This window comes from Amphibalanus amphitrite, unplaced genomic scaffold (genome assembly GCF_019059575.1).
Source record: "Amphibalanus amphitrite isolate SeventyFive unplaced genomic scaffold, NRLGWU_Aamphi_draft 001180F_arrow, whole genome shotgun sequence".
NCBI lineage: Eukaryota > Metazoa > Arthropoda > Thecostraca > Balanomorpha > Balanidae > Amphibalanus > Amphibalanus amphitrite.
In genome coordinates this window covers 79,244-97,603 of record NW_024882674.1, presented here as the reverse complement: position 1 = coordinate 97,603, position 18,360 = coordinate 79,244, and the positions used below count along the sequence as shown (strand labels likewise).

The following is an 18,360-nucleotide window of genomic DNA, read 5'->3' as shown; positions in this document are numbered from 1 at the left end:
AGGTTTTGTTATTGCAAAAAATTCGTATTGCATTATTGTATCAAAATACTGCCAGCAATAACAAAAGAAGAACATGAAATGTGAATGAGCAAGCCGCCTTTCCTAAAAAAGGGTTACTTTGAAAAGAATTTTAGTTTCTTTTAAGGAAAAGGAGAAATGATTATCAGGTAATTATCAGAAAACCACTCAACCAGCAAGTGGCTGGGTGGTTTCACAGCAAACATGAAGCCAAAACATATACTTACATTTATCGAACAATTGAGCCATTTGACTACTACAAGGATATGTGAGCAGAATAAGAATCCAATTATCCAATGTTGACTTCCTTGCAAAGTTTATGCCTTATTTTATGAAAATGTGTCACTAGAATATGATACTTATCATCGAATATTATTTAATTTACGATTTATTTCGATCGAAACGCAAATGGAGTCCCGCGCCATTTTCATCGACGATGAATATGCTCGTGTTTCATGAAGAGATAAGGGGTTTCAATGGTCTTTCAAAGCAATAATTTGATGCAAAAATTGGTAGGAAATAATATAAAGCTGGTTCAAATGGCCATCAACCATTTAAAACACCGAAAATACTCACAGCTCCGTCCCAACGACCACACAGCACCACGCACGCCACACAACTGGCATATTGCCAAAACTGCTGTCACAGCAGAAATGTTTTTTTTTCTCGATTGCAATTGTGGAATTATTTATTAAACAGAAGATGATCTTTCCGAAAAAGCGACTGATTTCATACACAGATGCATGGAAAATAAAAAAATCCCGGTAAGTTTATTTGTATTGTTTTGTCGATTTTGACATGCTCCTAGTTTGCAGCCATATTTCGATATGTTCTACAGGGAGTTCAGAATTATTTCAGGACCAATCTTTTCCTCGTTCATTTTCCCGTCGATCATGAATTTTTAGAGCGGAACAATTAGTTTCCAGGCGGTCCGAGCGGTTTTCGTGAGAAGGGTGCAAAAATCGGCGTCATTTTTAGAGCCTCGACACCAGCTCAACACAGGACCCTATGGGAGACGGTGAAGTAGCGGAAGCAATAAATAGAGCGCTCTAATTTTAGCTTATTTCCCTGGTGTGTCACCGACTGGCCTGTGTCTGTATACTGTCCTGCAATACACGAGTAAAGCGTCTGTGTGGGTATGTTGTCCCGCATTTCACCGGTGAAATGCGGCACAGTATACCAAGCCAGGCGGCGGCGACGCCAAGCCGAGCCGAGGCTGGTGGACCGCATTCCCGCCCGAGTCGCTGTTTTTGTGTGCCGCGTCAACGGGTCCTGGACTGAAGCCAGACCAACTTCTGTTATCATGTCGTGTTTCTTCGAGTGGGGACGCTTTACGCTGCATTTGACTGCATTACTATGGTGATAGTCGCTGCGTGCTAGGCCTTCCCTAGTGTTGCGGCTGAGTTATTTCTCTCGGAGCATCTCGTGATGCGGTATGCTGCGTACGATGCGACGTTACCGTTTCGCCCCGATCCCTGGAGGCGGGCAGCAGCACCACAAAACAGCTGCCATACAAATCTGGTGGGCCTCTAATGCCTTGTGCCATGGTTAAAATAATGCAATTCTACGGTGTATAGCCGGCGTCCATGCAATATTGAATATTTCCTTATCGCTGGCAGGCGGTACCTAACTGTTTTCTCGTAAGTTATTCTTTTGTGAAGCTTCATGAAAAACGTCGTCATAAGGCACGGATTTCCTTATGGCCGGTGGGTATCCAATAATGTCAAAAGGTAGGCTACCAGTTGTGCATGAAAAGAACGTCTCAGGAACTCGTTTATTGCCATTATGCCGTAACGATGCTCATAAATGAACTCGAGCCTCTCGATCATTTTCAGTTGGGTGCCAGTCAAATAATAAGCTATTGATTGCAATATCAATATCCTCCAATAAACTGATTGAGGTGGTCGTCATGTCAGATTTATCGCTCGGCAGCACCATGCTACTCGCTTAGAAGGTCAACGTGAAGTGTTTCCGCATTCTGACTTGGATTTTTAAAAACTAAATTACCATCGTAGCGCGTTACCAGGCACTTTGTTATGATTGAGCAAATGAACATTTCACACAGATGTGTTGACTTACTCGTATAATGAAGAGCAAGCATGTCAAAGTCCCATTAAAAGAACAAAGTGAACAACTGGTGCTTGGAACATAGCACAACAAAAACCGTGCTTGACCTATCTGAAAACGTTCCGAAATTCCGAATTCTGAGACAGAATACAGGACTAAGGCGCGGTTTTATTCACCTTTGCTAATGCACTCGAGGTGGGTAGGGTTGAAGCTATTTCTCTCGCTTTCAGTTGGATGCCAGTCAAATAATAAGACCTTAGACCATCATTGGAGAAAGTGTGCATTGTTTGGTAAAGTTCAAAGCGTAGCTCATTTTGAGGTATGCATCAGTTCAGTCACCCATCAGTCTCTAAATATATGTTGTAACATGAGTACAATCCACAAGCCAACGGTGCAGCTTGACTCAGTGTTTAGCAGAACAGGTAAGTCGTGGTCTAATGAACGTAAACCTATCCTGCAAAGTGGTTTACATGCAACTCAACATAGAACGATGTGCGTAATGCAGGCTAGGCCCAGCTACCAGCATCGGTGTTTCGTAGATGACAGCACGACTATTGACATTACCTGAACCTGCGGCCACGCTGGCCGCCCACCGCAAACAATTCGCCACATCGCCTCGGCCACGCATTCAAACAGCGCCACGGCTTCCAGCGGCGCACGGCCGACCGCCGCTGCGGCGCAGTATAGACTCCTCGATGAGGTGAAAGGCTCCGTGTCGCGCCGCGCGCCCATGCGTCACGTCTATAGCGAGCTGCCGCTGACGAGGGCGGTGGCAGCGCCAGCTCACTCATCGCTGGAGGGCCCTTCAGCGGACACCGCGTTGGTATCCCCAGCGGCAGCCCTCCGGCGCCTCCGTCACTCACCAGCGGAGCATGGACCGGTGAGGATCGGTCGGGCCATCGGTACTTCCCAGCCGCACTCGGCCGGTCACCCTAGGACAGTCCGGGAGTCCTTCCGAGGACACTATGGAAGTGCCCCTCACCGCCTGCCTGTGCTCCCAGGAGAGGAGGCTGGTGTCAACAGCGTTAACTCATTTCGGGTCGGCTGAGCGAGTGGGAGTGACTGCGACACAGCTGGGACGGAGCCGGAGGTCTGCTTCGGTAACCGGCGGTGAAAAGGTCGAGGCCATCCGCTCCCCTGAACGTGCCACCTTCGGCAGCTGGTGGCGTCAATTAACTACTCCCCGAAGCAGAGGGAACAGTGTAGACGGAGCAGTAAAGAGTTTACAAGCTAGGGTCAAACAGTCAGGGAAGGGATAATACCAGACAGAACAGGAGACATGAGACGGATTCAAACTGGTCTCACTGCTCAGTGACGGTTAGTAGGAAGATGTTGCTCCAGGTTTAGTTCTTTCCATTTGTTTGACCTCAATTTCAACTGCACCTTAAGTTTGTTTACGGCAAGCTTACCGATATGATTTGTCTGCAGTTGCCAGTCCACGTTAGTTCTAAAGTCGCGCTGGCCGCCAGACGTCTGAATCTGTTGATACCGTCAGTCCGTCAGTCCCTCAGCCTACTCCGTCCGTTAGTTACCTCAGTCACGTCAGTCACGTCAGTGCCCTCAGTCTCAGTCGCTCTCCATCAGTCCTGTTAGTGTGCACCCGTCGCCGAGCTGTCGGCTGTATTTCCAGGCCGGCTGGTGGCTGGCGGGTGCCCCGGGGACTGCTGGGCTCACTCCACGTCACGTGCCGCCACCGGAGCTGGTCTGATACAGGGCTGATGACCCCCGTCCCAGGCGGCACTTGACTGACGGCACCGACTCGGGGGACTCTCACAGCCGCTCTGTCAAACGGATGGCGGCGCGGTATCGCCACTACCGGGGGTGTCAGAAGCGGCCGCGGCTGAATTCGTCTTCATCCGTCCGCCCAGGCTGACCGGATGTGGGGGAATATAGCGGTCAGACGACTGGTCTGGACAGGGGTGGCTGGCAGTGTCGGTGTAGCCGATGGGCGCCCGGTGGCACGGCCCGTGTGGTGCCACCATTCGCCAACCGCTGTAGCTCGGGGGGAGGGGGAGGGGAGCGGAAGGGGGGCAGGATCGATCCTCGACGCGTCGCACCTCGTTCGTGGAAAGCGACGTCGGAGACCCCTGGTCAAACACTGTGGTTTGAGTGGTCACGCCGCCGACCGCTGACCGACCACAGACCACACCGCCCTGACCACTGACCGACCACAGACCACACCGCCCTGACCACTGACCGACCGCCGACCACACTGCCCTGACCACTGACCAACGGCAGGTCACACCGCCCTGACCACTAGCTGACCGACCGCCGGTCATACTGTCCTGACCACTGACCAACGGCAGGTCACACCGCCCTGACCACTGACCGACCGCAGACCACACTGTCCTGACCTGACCACTGACCGACCGCAGACCACACCGCCCTGACCACTGACCGACCGCAGACCACACTGTCCTGACCTGACCACTGACCGACCGACGATCACACCGCCCTGACCACTGACCGACCGCAGACCACACTGTCCTGACCACTGACCAATGACCACTGACCAATCGACCGCCAACGAGAAGTGAACCTGAATCGTGATTGTGAATGAGTGGAGATTAAACTTAACGAATTATGATCTAACGAGTGGGGCGTTAATTAATACAGGACTGAGTGAGCTTCAGATGTGAGCCTACTGCAGCTTTCAACATCATCCAGTAAAGTTTGCCAACTTCATTCATTGGTCATCTGCGGCAGCCATATAACAAGTGACAACATCTTAAAGTGCACATTGGCACCATGCTCTCTCCATATGTTTCTCTCTCTCTCTCTCTCTCTCTCTCTCTCTCTCTCTCTCTCTCTCTCTCTCTCTCTCTCTCTCTCTCTCTCTCTCTCTCGCTCTCTTTATTCATACCTTCTTGTTCTATTCATTAACCTCTTTACTTTTTTTGTTCATTTCTTTTCTTACTTTCATTTTATATAAACACTTTTCTCATCCCACGTACCGTACGCCTGTTGCCTCCTGCTCTCTTTTTTATGTCCTCGTTGCTCTTTTTTATTAGCGGGAGTGCTGGTACTTGTTTCTGGGCCATGACGTCATCAGCGCCATGCCGTCAGCTCCGGTCCGCTGCTGCCGTCACCTCTTTGGTGGAGCGAGTGGGATCGGATAGACCGAGAGGGAAGAGAAAGCAAAGGAAAAAAGAAGCATCAAGAGGGAAAGCATGAGGGAGAGAAGAAGGGAAAACAATGGAAAACAAGAAGGGAGAAAGAGGTGGAAAAGGGAGGGAAAAGATAAGAAAATGACGAGCAGGAGGGTTCGACTGAGAGGACAAATAGAAGCAAAAATGAAGGGAAGAGGTTGCTGAAGTGAATGAAACTGATCCAGTTTCATTCACCAATTCTATCCAGCCCTTTTGACCATTCAATCCCGACCACCGTCCATTGGCCTGTCGTTTTGTCTGTCAGTCGCTCCGTCAGCCTGTCGACGTTAGGTCGGTCGGTCGATCGCTGGGTCAGGCCTGAGGGGTTGTTCGGTTGTGCTCAGGTCCCTCCCACAATCTTCAGACGGTCAAGGCGCTGACTCTGCTCCGCCCTATCGCGATATGACCTCGGTGCTGAAAAATGGACCGCTTGAGACAGACACCAGCGCAGTCACAGAGTAAGGCACTAGAACGAAATAACCGCCGCCGAGGTGGTAGCCACGATATTTAGAGTCATGTGATTCAGGGACATTTCATGGAGATCTTGCGCTGCATGTGTAGCGCCAATGGTAAGTAGCAGTGATGTCAATCGGATACCAACTTTTTGGTATACCAATACCAAACCGATACCAAGTTGGTATTTGGTATTTCAATCCGATTGTTTTGGGTATTTTGTTGGTGTTATGAACCCTTGCTAATGTATACAAGGTTGAAAATCGGTAAAAAGTTGGTATTTTCCTCATGTTCTCAAGTTGGTTCGGTTTCGGTATTTCCTGATGGTTTTGGCTGGTATTTGGTTTGGTATCGGTATTCCGATTTTCTGTAATTGACATCACTAGTAAGTAGTACTTAGGCACGAGGTCGATTACAGAACGTCACAATTACTTGCAAAGTGAAGGAAAAAAATCTGAATTTACAGATGAAGGCTATCTACCAAAGACTATAGGTAAAGATCCGTCGATAGTGGTTCTACTTCATATTCGCATCTAATGACATCAAGAGTATAACCGTTTGCGACGCCGTTGTTCCGGATGAAGGACTGGCTCAACCGATACACCAGCCAAAGCGTTTCAATATCTGACGCTGTAGCGACTGACACGCCCACAGGCCACGTCGGGGTCAGCGCTCCGGTCAAATCGGTCGCCGTAATGGGCAAACTTCGACTGCAGGGCAGAGACATAGTTGAACAGAGATTTGTCAGCGCAAACTCAGAGCGAACTGAGATAAAGTTCCATTTCCGAGGAAGTTCTGACTTTGCATTGCATGCCTGCCGATGTCACCTGCTCTTGTTACTTGCGCTCAATGCACTCGCCTCATTATTAGAACCACTCGGACACGAAAGGTTAATACAAATGGTACCTAAAACTAGTTTGAGAAGTCCAGAAGAATAGTAACCGAGCAGCAAGTAGATATCATGTAGAACAAAGAGACGGATAAATAAAGGTAGCAGATGCGAGAGCTAAAGAGGGAGAGAGTGAAAGAGAAAGCGTAATAAAGAGTGATTGCTAATGACACAGCTTGAGAGAGGGAGAGAATTACCAAGAGATAGAGCACAAGAGAGCGAGAGAGCGAGAGAGAGAGAGAGGAGAGGAGAGAGGAGAGAGGAGAGAGGAGAGAGGAGAGAGGAGAGAGGAGAGAGGAGAGAGGAGAGAGGAGAGAGGAGAGAGAGAGAGAGAGAGAGAGAGAGAGAGAGAGAGAGAGAGAGAGAGAGAGAGAGAGAGAGAGAGAGAAACAGACAGACAGACAGAGACAGAGAGATGGGAGGTAGAGAGGACTGAGGGAAGAGGAAGAAGTTAAAACGCCGAACACTTTTCCGGAAATCAGTCCGAGTGATAAATTGAAATCCTCATCGAGCATGTCAGGCAATCTATTTCACATTCCATTTGACGTGGGAACGACTTGGAAGATGGGACTCAAACACGCAGCCTTCCTCAATAGAGTTACTACATTTTGAGGCTGAAAGGCATACAGAATAGCTGTGACCTTTACTGACAGCATTCGAAAACGCCACCATTGGTGATTCACTCGCCACCAACCATTGTGAACGGCCCAGCTGCGTTCGTTCAGTCTACCTATAGAAACCAATCTAGAAGAATCAAAAGACTCTTTGTTGTGAATGTTTTCTCAAAAGTATCGTTAACTTTGGAAAAGGCGAACTGTCAGCGTCTGAAGGCTTCATTGATGACGAACTCAAGGCCCACCAGTTTTTCTAAGCCATCTCGTTGCATCACGCGGCGCAATAGTCGAATTGCCAGACGCAGGCGTCAGCGATGTTGTCACGGCCGAATGGCCGGTAATAGTTCCGGGTGCTGACACAACCGGTGCCATTCAGACGGAGATGGATGGAAGTAGCTACAAAAGCAGAAGCCTGCAAATGTGTTCGAATGTTGTGTGTGCTTGTAATTCTTAGGTGTGTGAATATGGTAGCCTGAAGTATGCAATACAAACAACCAGGGCTGCGGAGTCGGAGCCGGAGTCGGAGTCAGTCATTGTCGACAGTTTTGACCGGGGTCGGAGTCGGAGTGGGAGTCGATTTTGGAAACCTAGGTCGGAGTCGAACTCGGAGTCACCCAAAATCCATCGACTCCACAGACCTGGCAGGGCTGCGGAGTCGGAGTCTGAATTGGAATCGATCGGAGTCTCAGTGCTACCAGGATTCGGAGTCGGAGTCAGAATTGGTTTTTGGAAGCCGGAGATATAGTGGGAGTCGGAGTCACCGAAAATCCACTGACTCCGCAGCCCTAACAACTACCATTTGTACATATGTGCATACCTACCAGTACATCGCTGATCGGTCATATGTACCTAATGCTTGAATGAGTGCAGTGTGTGCAATATGCGTGACATCTACCAAATTTGGGGCTCTCGTTTGAAATTCATTGCTTGGGTGGTTAGACTGTTGTTTTCCTTATAGCCCGTTTTTCGTTACAGGTACATCCAAATTCTTTCACGATGCTTTCAACGCACAAGCAGCTAGGAATTGGTCAAGGTTGAATTGGGTTGCACATTATGCAACACAAAGATGCATGAATTTAAGACGAGTAATATTTATTCCATATAGTTTCATGTCCTTCGACTTAAACTTTACAAAGAGCACATGGATTTTGATGCGCTTGCCATGATACACTTGAATTTAGTTTCAATTACATGCTTCTTATAGATATACTTCCATTCATAAGATCGGATCGATCTCTTAGCACAATTGAATCCATAAATCACACTAAACATCAGTGGACCCGCACTTTATCTTGAAAAGTGTTTCAATAGCGCAAAAATCCCCCTAATTGAATCATGTTTTACGACTTCTTTAGAATTCCGGGCGGTCGGTTCATCTCTGCCCGGAGAAATCGACTGAAATGTAATCTCTGAATACTGGCCGCCGGCCGGCGATCTATCTCCGGCTAAATAGAACCGAAGCTGTCCTGATGCCGCTGCTGCCGGCGGCCCATTTCCCGCCGAGGTCCGACCCGGCTCGGGCACAGGCGGCGGCGGGCGCGCGTCAGCCGCCGCCGCGCCCATGATCGATGACGCCGCGCGCGGGGACACCGCCGGACCGATGACGACGGATGACGCGCCGGGCGCCGCTAACCGGCCGAATATGCTGCACCGTTCCGCGAACCCGGCGGTGACGGCGCTGCTCCGGCCGGCGGCGGCGCTGGCCGTGTGGGGAAAAAGGAAGCTCTGTCCAGTAGAGGAGCCAGGAGGCGCTATATGGATGGGAGAAGGGGGCGTGCGGCGCCGACGACTGAACCCCCTCTCTCGCGGCGGGCCGTGCTGAAGAGCTTTGGCACGTCACTATGACGTCACTAGTCCATCTGCAGGGCGGTCAGCGCCGGCGTCATGTCGGCAGTGGTGCGATAATGCGCGGCCGTGAGGGATCGGGCGTCCGGTCAGTCGGCTTTCCTCCCACTACCGCGCGACTCGCACTCCGCCGGCGAGACGTTTGCGCTAATAGGAATGTAAGTCGGCAATCTGTCAGCGATCTGTCGACGGATATCCAATTACTGCAGTACTGCGGTGCCGACGCGTCGCGCGAGGCGCTCAGAAGACGGCGCGGCGGAGTCGAGGGACCGCCGCGCCGCGCCGGTCCACTGCCACGGCGGAGCGTGGGAGGCTGAGGGGGCCGACCGCCTTTATAGTGGCAGTTCCTTCCCTCAGGCGACATAGTGGAATGGCCCTAGAACATATCATCGCGTTTGGTATGACATTATCAGGTTGTACTTTGCCAGTCCTGACGAATATATGGCGAGCGGCTGCGGGAACGTTTCGCTCTGGTGGATTGGAAATTTATTGAGGCCCCCATTAGTAGGCTCACCCCATTGAATAAAAGAAAGACAATCGCGGTAGCTTACAGTGTTGTTCATGTTTCATGAAGCGTTCCACTTGTCCAGACCACCCATGGCTTTTTAATACCGGCTGTGCCCGTCCCATTTCTATGTATGATAAGTATTTAATGAGGGGAACATTTCATACGGTCCCGCCAAATTACACTGGAGGTTCCTTCCAGCTCTGCGGTCTTTTCTCCGACGCGGTCGTTTATTTCCAAAAACACAAATGGTCTGTGTGTCGGCATTCAAATGAGGCTGCGGCGGCGCCAAATATTACACTGGTAAGGCCGGGACGAGATTTTCCACCTGCTTATGTATTCTCGTGCGGCGGCGGCGCCCGCCGGGGGATCGCCGCCAAACTCGACCTGTCGTCGCCAGCCTCGCCGACAAAATCCAGCAGACTGGGCCCGCCCCGCGGCCCGCGTCGACCGCACCGCAGCCGACTCGGGACCGGCCGCCGTCGTTGCCGTCGCGTCGACCGCGACGACCGATGGCTGTTGTGTGACGACGACGTCCGGCAGCGGCCGGCCGGCCGATTTAGCCGTTAATTCTGCGCTGGTCGGCGGCGATCTATTGCGCTCGGCGCCGGCCAATCTCACGACAACGGCCATCGGGACTGGACCATCCGTCGCTGTCTGTGGCCCCGCCACGCCCCCGGCCCTCTGAACCATCCCCCTCCACACGTCACCGTCACAGACGCCAAGAACCACCGTGAATTTCACGCATCATTTGCCATGGCCTCGACCAGCAAAGTTTGACGCTCTCGATCGAGACTAAGAATGTGTCTGAGTCGTAGCGAGTCTGTCTGGCGAAATCGAGTCCAACAATGGCTCTGCGGTCGTCTTCTGTGTATGGAAACATTCCATTAACAGTGGAATACTTTTAGAAGAGCTCGCTCGGCTTCGTGCCGTCGCCGCCGGGGCGCTGCCACTTCATACGTCGTCGCCTGTCGTCAGTTTTCATTCATGCGCTGGCGCCGGCCGTTTCCAGGAACACGAGCCACGCTGGCGGCCACTGGCGGCGCAGCCGTTCCTCTAGATGGCCGCCGCCGCTGCGGAACTGCGGCGTCGACGGCGCTCCGGGGGCGCTCCGGAGCGGTTCGGGCCGGCGCGCCGACAGTCGGCGCCGCCACATTTGTGCCGGCCCGTCATGAGGATTAGAGGAGAGCAAATCTCCGCCGGCGCCGCTCTAAGCCGACCTAATGGTCCGACGCGCTCCGTATCAAAGTCGCGCGTTACTCTTTCGACAGGCCATCAGCGACGCACAGCCGAACAGTCCCGCCGCGCCGGTGGGAATTTCAGTGTTGAATAGTTCCGGGATGTGTCGTGAAAGGAATGCGGATTCAGCGTTCAACGCGGATGCAGCGTTCCAACACTGGTTGATTTGAAAGGCAGACTCGACCTCTGCGAACTGTCAAAACCGGCCGTCTTCCGCGTCCACTGTGCTCGGCGGAGACACGTTGGAGGAGTGAACGCTCTTGTCCTCCACGCATTCGGCCTAACAAGTTAAGCGGATTTCACCAGATTTGCAGATGTTTACGCACAAAATTATGCCAAGTTCCTGGTGAATTAGAAATAAAAAAGGCATTTGCATCTTTTAAGAAAGAAGTAGAGCACTTGGTGCAATAATAAATGTTGTAAGTTGTAACATACTTTACGAGTATAGTTGGTGCGATATCCATCGGATGATTGAAAATGTTACGCTTCGACTGCTTCACTTGCTTCGAGCTTAAAACTATACCAACGTAAATTGTTAGCAGAACGTGAGTGCCTAAATGAATAAGTAAATACACACGGCAATTTTAACGCACTTTAAGGTCGCACAGCCGGGTATGAAGTAGAGATGTCAATCGGATACCAGCTTTTTGGCATGCCGATACCAACTCGGTATTTGGTATTTCAATCCTAATGTGTTTGGTATTTTGTTGGTATCATGAACCCTCGCTAATGTTTAAGAGGCTAAGAAATCGGTAAAAAGTTGGTATTTTCCTCATGTTCCCAAGTTGGTTTGGTTTCGGTATTTCTCCACGGTTTTGGTTGGTATTTTGTTTGGTATCGGTGTTCCGATTTTCCGTAATTGACATCACCAGTATGAATAATAGCATTTGTCATCTTGGATTTTCGAGACCCCCGAACCTCCTCGACAGCCTCATGCGGGGAAAGCGGTGATCACGTGCCGCTCGGAGCGGCTCAATGCGGCCAGGGTCGTTCGGCTGTACCCGTCGACACAGCACACTCAGCAGCGGCGCCGCTAACCTTTAAACACCGCCCTGTCGAGGTACGGCCGGATCCCGCTCACCCCGAATGTCTCAACAGTCCGCCGCAGCGCTGTGCAGCCCACGCGGCGCCGCTGGAGAGCCGTTCGGCGTTCTCTGACGAGCTCCCTGCGGCTCAGCGGACCGGGCGCGGCGGCGGCTCGCGCTCCTCAGCCTCCCGCTCCGCCGCCGATCCACAGCGCAGGGACGCGACTTACAACACCGGCCGGCGACGCCCATTAGCCAGCATTGTGCTCATTAGCATACGCTGAGGGAATGTGGAGGTATAAATAGCTGAGGCGCCGGCCGGCGGCGGTGTCGCGGCGGCCGGCCGGGCCGGTCGCTGCCGAGTGGTCAAATACAGGCGCCTGGGCGGCCACAGAGAGCGGGCGGGCCGTGACAGGACAGGCGACCACGCGGACAGATCCCAGACAACTCACTGCTCCGGTCATTGAGCGCGCTCCAACCGGTGAGCCGTGGCCGACATCTGACAGGTTTCCTGTCAAGTGTCGACCGGTGCTCAAACCTGTCACAGAAGGCCAACCGATAGTGCTTGGGCAAAACAAGAGAAAAAAGCAATGTAGGTATTTGTATGATGAATGTTCCGAGATAATCCTAAGCCAGGTTATTTCAAATACCGCAAGAGGCATGCTCTTCGAGTCCGTCAACTGGCCAGTGTCGTAGCTCAATGAGTTCGAGAATTACAAAATCGTACTCTGCACCATGTCAGCAGACGCGTCTCCTTGACAGATATTAGTAAAGAAGCTCGATTTGCATTGGAAACATCTCTCAATTATCATTTTTCGCCTACCTTAACGAGATGATGTGGCATTCATAACGGACAATATTGAGGCGCAAGGACGCATTTTTCCCCAAGCGTTTCACGTTTGGTAATGTGAATGAAATATGAAGTATGAATGGCATCTATGCACGGCGCATCACGCATGTATCCCTGGTCATCAAAGAATGGCCTACAGGTTCAAAAGTGAGGCTATTCACCGGCTCAGTGAACCATGCATTTCCCTCAGACCACTGGCAATCACCCAGTTAAGCATTACATTGTCCAAGTTTTAAATTGATACCAGTTAAGATGGCTGCAGAGACACACAAAACTCGTTCACAACATAAATAAAAATAACGGCTTCTAAGTTGTCTACGACTTGGTCGCTTACGACAGTCTGACTCTAATAATTATTTTTATTTGTCATGGATTGAGATCGGATCAATGATTACCGAGGCCTCAAACGACTCAGTAGCAGCGGCGGAATGATGACTAGCCTGTTCCACCTCTGTGAACATCAGCTAATTTAAGGTCATCCTTGTTATCTTCCTGTTAGCCTTACCTGACGATTCGACCGTGACAATATGGCACAGCCGGCAGTGCAACTTCTCGGAGCAAAAAATGGCAGACAGATCAGGCGCGAACCAGGACATCTGAGGACCCTGCAGGCTGCAGGACATGACTTGTTCGGAGGCGGGTGTTGGTGCGATGAGCGATGGTGCAGTACCGATCGATTGGAAGCTGATGACGGATGGCTCGCGGACCGGGCGGAGACGCGGATGGAGAGAAGGAGGATCTGTGACGATATGGGGCCGGGGCGTGCTACTGAGCGATAGCAGCTGAGTCCCAGAGCCGGGCCGGCGCGGCGGTGCACCGAGCCGGACTGATGTATCGCGGTGACGTGACGTCACTGACTGATGGAGCAGGTGAGCAGAGCACGCCGCAATGGTCATAAAAATGTGCCAATGGGGTGAGAGGATCGATCGAGTGATCGACTGAGGGGCGCATGATATGTGAAGCGGTTGAATGATGATGCCCTGTGAGCTGAACGGATGGTGTGGCAGAATGGAGAGGACGAAAATGATCATAGCCATGGGACAGTAACACTCGATGTTTTTTTTTGTGTGCAAGTGTTATACGATGCGATGTGTTTGTTGGGTTTGACGGGGGACACAATAGTTAGTCTGTATGTACTGTGACGTTCAAGGCACTTTCTTTTCCGTGACACACCACAAAACGTATTTTGTCAATATCGCTTTTTCAGATTTGACTAATTAAGCAGGATTGTCACATTAATTCACACCCACTGCATGTGCTGAAATATCAAGCTGTGAAATTTTGCAGCGGCACGCCACACCCGCGCCTGGCGGCTGCCCGGCCCCCTATAGTCGGACCGGCAGCTCCGCGCCTGTGATTGGAGTGAACTCTATTACTGCGCAGACTGCTCGGGGGGGGGGAGCAGTGCCGGAGGCGGCTGACTGGGCCGGTAATGGGGGCAGGGTCAGCCGACTCTGATGGCCGGGGGTCACGCACCGAGACGCACGGTCCGAGCTCCGAGCTTACAGACGAAGACGGCGGACCACGGCCGCTGCGGCTGATCCTGACAGATGACACGTTGACCTCTGCAGACATCTGATTTGACCTCTCACCGACCTCTGATTGACCTCTGAACTCAGACATGATCTCTGTTCTAGCCTCTGACCTGGCGCTGATCTCTGGCCGACGAGTTTGACCTCGGGCGAATTCTGACCGGCGCGGCGTTAGATATCATAGCAGTCCTTGAACGATCTCTGAGGGACCTCTGAACCGTGAACCCATACCAGCCGAATTGATCGTCCTAACCAATAACCAGGATACTGTTTTCGGGGAATAATGCAATACTCTGCACGCGTAAAACTGTCCAACGCACAGGCAAGAAAGAAAAGCACGAGTAGATATACAGCGTAACAGAAACAGGAGTAGAAATGTTGTATGAAGGTGGTGTCACTGCAATACAGCCAAAAGTAAATAATGAACGCTGGAGATGAAATATATCAGGGATTACGGAAGCGAACCTGGTTGCTATGCGGAATCCGAGTAGACTTGACCTCCAGCATAACATGGTCTCTATATATGGGGTCCATTGATACCTTATGCCCAGGAAGGATGGTTACCGCGATATAAGAGCATTTGAAGCTAAATTAGTTTTCCGTAGAACTGCAGGATGAAAGAGGAAAACCGTCACGCCAAGAGAGTGTCCATGAGATGGTGTGGTTGCAATGCACCTTAATTTTCGAAGCTGCCTTTTAACCAGCTCAGCGGTGCAGCAATGGATGCCCTCAGTCCGCCCACAGTCGTCAGTGGCCATTCAGTCATCAGGGCCCGTTGAAAACACCTGTCAGCGCTGTATTTCGGGACAGCGAGCTTTGTGACGATGAATGGCCAACGCTGAACCACAACTATTGTGGCTATAATTTCAGGTGTAGCCACCAACAAGGCTGGTGTGAAACTCGACACATCGTATGAATGCCATGCACATTGAGTGATTCTAGAAAAGGCGTTAATATATCTTGAAAAGGCAAAGCGCACATTGCTGCTAGCGTCAGCTCTGGAGCAAGACAATAACATGTGGCCGGCTGCTATGCTATAAAATAAAATCGTAAAAATATGCTGGGAAAGAACACCGACCGTCACTTAAAACCGCCATTAGTGTGCTGCAGCAGCATCTGCTTCTAGCCCCTACCATCTGCAACTGTTGGTGGCTAATTACAAAGCCAGCCCTCCAGCCACTTATGGTTATTGTCCACTGTCGTTTCCTTAGTTTCATTTCCGTGCATCTGGTCTAGTCGTGTCTGCGCGGCACTGGTCTGTGGTCTGCAGTCAGAGCTGTGGTCCAGTTGGATCTGCAGGTCCAGTTGGGTTCGAAGTCCTGTCGAGTTCGCCGTTCAGTCCGGTGCGCCTGGCGCCGGTCCGCCGCCGGTCCGTAAACTATCGGCGGAGCGCCCAGCTAGTGACCGTAAGCAGGCTCTCCTCCGGTGCTGCTCGGGAGCGGACGCGGCTTACCGGTCGTCTCGCCGTCGGTCGGCCGGTCCGTGTGCAGCTGATGGTCCGTTCAGGGAGTGATAACAAGGCGCCGCCGCCGCCAGCGGGGCCGACCAGGAAGGCGTGCTTACTCTCGTTTGGCTTCACAATGCTTATCTACCAGCTTAAATCCTCAGAAGCGAAATCGGGCGCTAGGACGAACCTACATACAACAAGACGGCCGGTCAGGCCATTCGAAGTCGTACAGTATACGAAACAAACACAATAGTCCTGTTTATGAAACATATGGGTAGTACACATTTTGGTACCACTGCTCCCCCCAAAAAACTATTCTTTATTTTTCTTTCATGAACATTGGATCCTTCTATTTATAAACTATGGCCATGCGAGCATGTAGCTGTCCTAGGGATAGTTCAAGCTGTGTAAATAAAACGTAGGCTTTATTTATCCATGTTCGCAATATCCAACGGTAAGCAGCTTAGGGAATAGCATCGTCGCTCTAATACTCTTCCGTGATTGCATTAGCTACCAGACTCTAGTGTAAAAACAGCAAGTTACCGTTCTGTGGGTACCGCCGTAAGTGGGGAGGCTATTTCAGAACAGTGAATGTGGCTTGTTTTATCCACGCTGATATCGATTCGAAACAGCAGAAGCGGGTCGGGAACAGAGAAAATGAGGGAATGGGGAGAAGACAGTGAGTCGTCAGTTGAGTATTGACCTGACGTTTGGCTGCACAGTCCACAACAGCCCAGCCACCGACACCCTCTCTTTCTCTCCCTGCATCGGCTCACAATAACCCAGCCAAGCCATCGGCACCAATCCCTCCCCTCCTCCCCTCCACAGCACCATCCCACAGCAGCCCAACAAGCAAACCACACCCCATCCCTCCCGGCCCCCTCCCCTACACCGTTCGGCTCTCTCCGACACTCACATCGGGGCTCAGTTTTCAGAACCAATCGACAACTTTTCAGGCGAGTTGGCCAGCCGTACACAGCAAATTCTGAGAAATTACATCAATATGCCGAAGCATCTCGTATAGGGGAACCCCCTCAACACGAGTTATATCAAAAAGTATATAGATCCTAAGTGGATGCATTCATTATACGGCTGTGCATTTCCATAAATAACTTTCGCTTCTTTTCATCCTAATGATTGAGCATTGATTTGAATTCGACGAACAATTAGTAAGCGGTAAATAAGGTGCAGCAAAACCAGTGAGGCGCAGCTAGCTTCTCAGTAGTTTGTATGTCCGGCGACTTTCCCTGCACTGCTGTAGCCTGTGGCCTGGGAGGCTCGCCTGCCCTGACCACCAGACGGCGGCCCGGGCGCTGATTCGTCTGCTCGGTGCACTGATAGAGTGATGGATTACTGATGACCGGTCACGGTGCCGGCACGCCCCGCCAAAGGTCGCCGCCGCCATTGGTCGATATCGGTTTTACCGCCGCCGCGGCACGCGCACAGTAGGTATTTCGGTCGGCAGCAGCGGTGCACCGCTCGCGGCAGGACGATAACGTTGGCCGGGCCGTTAATCAGAATTAGCAGCAGACTGGCTACTCGGGGTCGTTAAGTTTGATTGGATTTACTTTTACTCTGTGTTCTAGCGCAAACATAGTCGCGGTTTTCAATGATAAGTAAACATTAGATATGAAGGAAAACGTCGATTTTATTCGTTGGTTGTTGGTTTAGCCTCTGGGTATACGAGCTGTGGCAATTATTTATCACGCTGCGATATAAAATGTTTGCCAATGTGCCATCCAGAATATCCCAGATTTTTATGTGTGACTAGAATGTATCCATTGGATGTCGCTGACCTGTTGAATATGTTAAAATCTGTTTCATATCTAAATAATTGTTTTTTTAATTCTGTCATTATAAATCCGGTACCATTTGCATCATTTAAAGAAACGAGAAACTCATACGAGCTCAGCTCATGACCAGCTCAGCTGTTTCACGGGTAGCGCCTGAAATAGCTGCGCCGGTCATGACTTCACTCAGAAAGTGCAGGCTCTCTTTCCGTGCAGTTTGCAGCCCCCACTCGCCACAATGGCGTACCATTAGCCATTCGGTCAGTCGGCGGCCACCATTAACCATCCAGCACCATCTCGGCTCTTGGGCGAAACCTTTGGCGAGTTAGCCAGGCCAAACGGCCCGGGGCCAGTCGTTAAAGCTGCAGCCATACACGTAATGCTTCCTGCTCATCGCTTCCCCTCGGCGCAATGGCTGCCGGCTCATTACTCGAGCGGCCGTATTCATGGATGCGGCCGCCGATCGCGGGCCGGCCCGCGGATCGGGAAGAACCGGGTAGGGCTCGGGTCAGATCGGGCTCGGGACGGGTCAGCAGCGCCGGCCGCGGCCCGTAATGTGTGTAACGGGGGCGGAGAGGACCACTCTTGTGAGTTGTGGTGGTGGTATCACCAGTTCAGCAAGGAGACACGAGGCCGCGGCTATCGGAATGGCCATCGAGAACCGGGCGCTGACAGACTTCCCCCACGATGTATTGCAGCCACATTATCGGCGACAGTCTCCATGCCTGATCTGGGAGGAAAATATATTGACGTTGTTTGTAAAGTACAGTGTTGGAAGGGCAGGGTTTCAAACAATCTGTAACGTGGCAGTCAACTGCTTCCCCGCTGACTGACTCAATTCATCGAAGTGTGAAATCCGCACTACACAGTAGCGGATACCTGTGAGGACGCTACAGGGGCTCAAGTTTCGTGAATGCCGCCGGTGTGATAAACAGTT

The 18,360-nt window shown here is 51.4% G+C and overlaps 1 protein-coding gene across 1 annotated transcript in view; it reads left to right on the top strand.

Annotated features, from left to right (window-relative positions):
- The window catches only part of LOC122370885 (zwei Ig domain protein zig-8-like), an 88,876-nt gene that overhangs the window by 14,854 nt on the left and 55,662 nt on the right, over window positions 1-18,360 (top strand). The gene's annotated exons all lie outside the window — the stretch shown is intronic.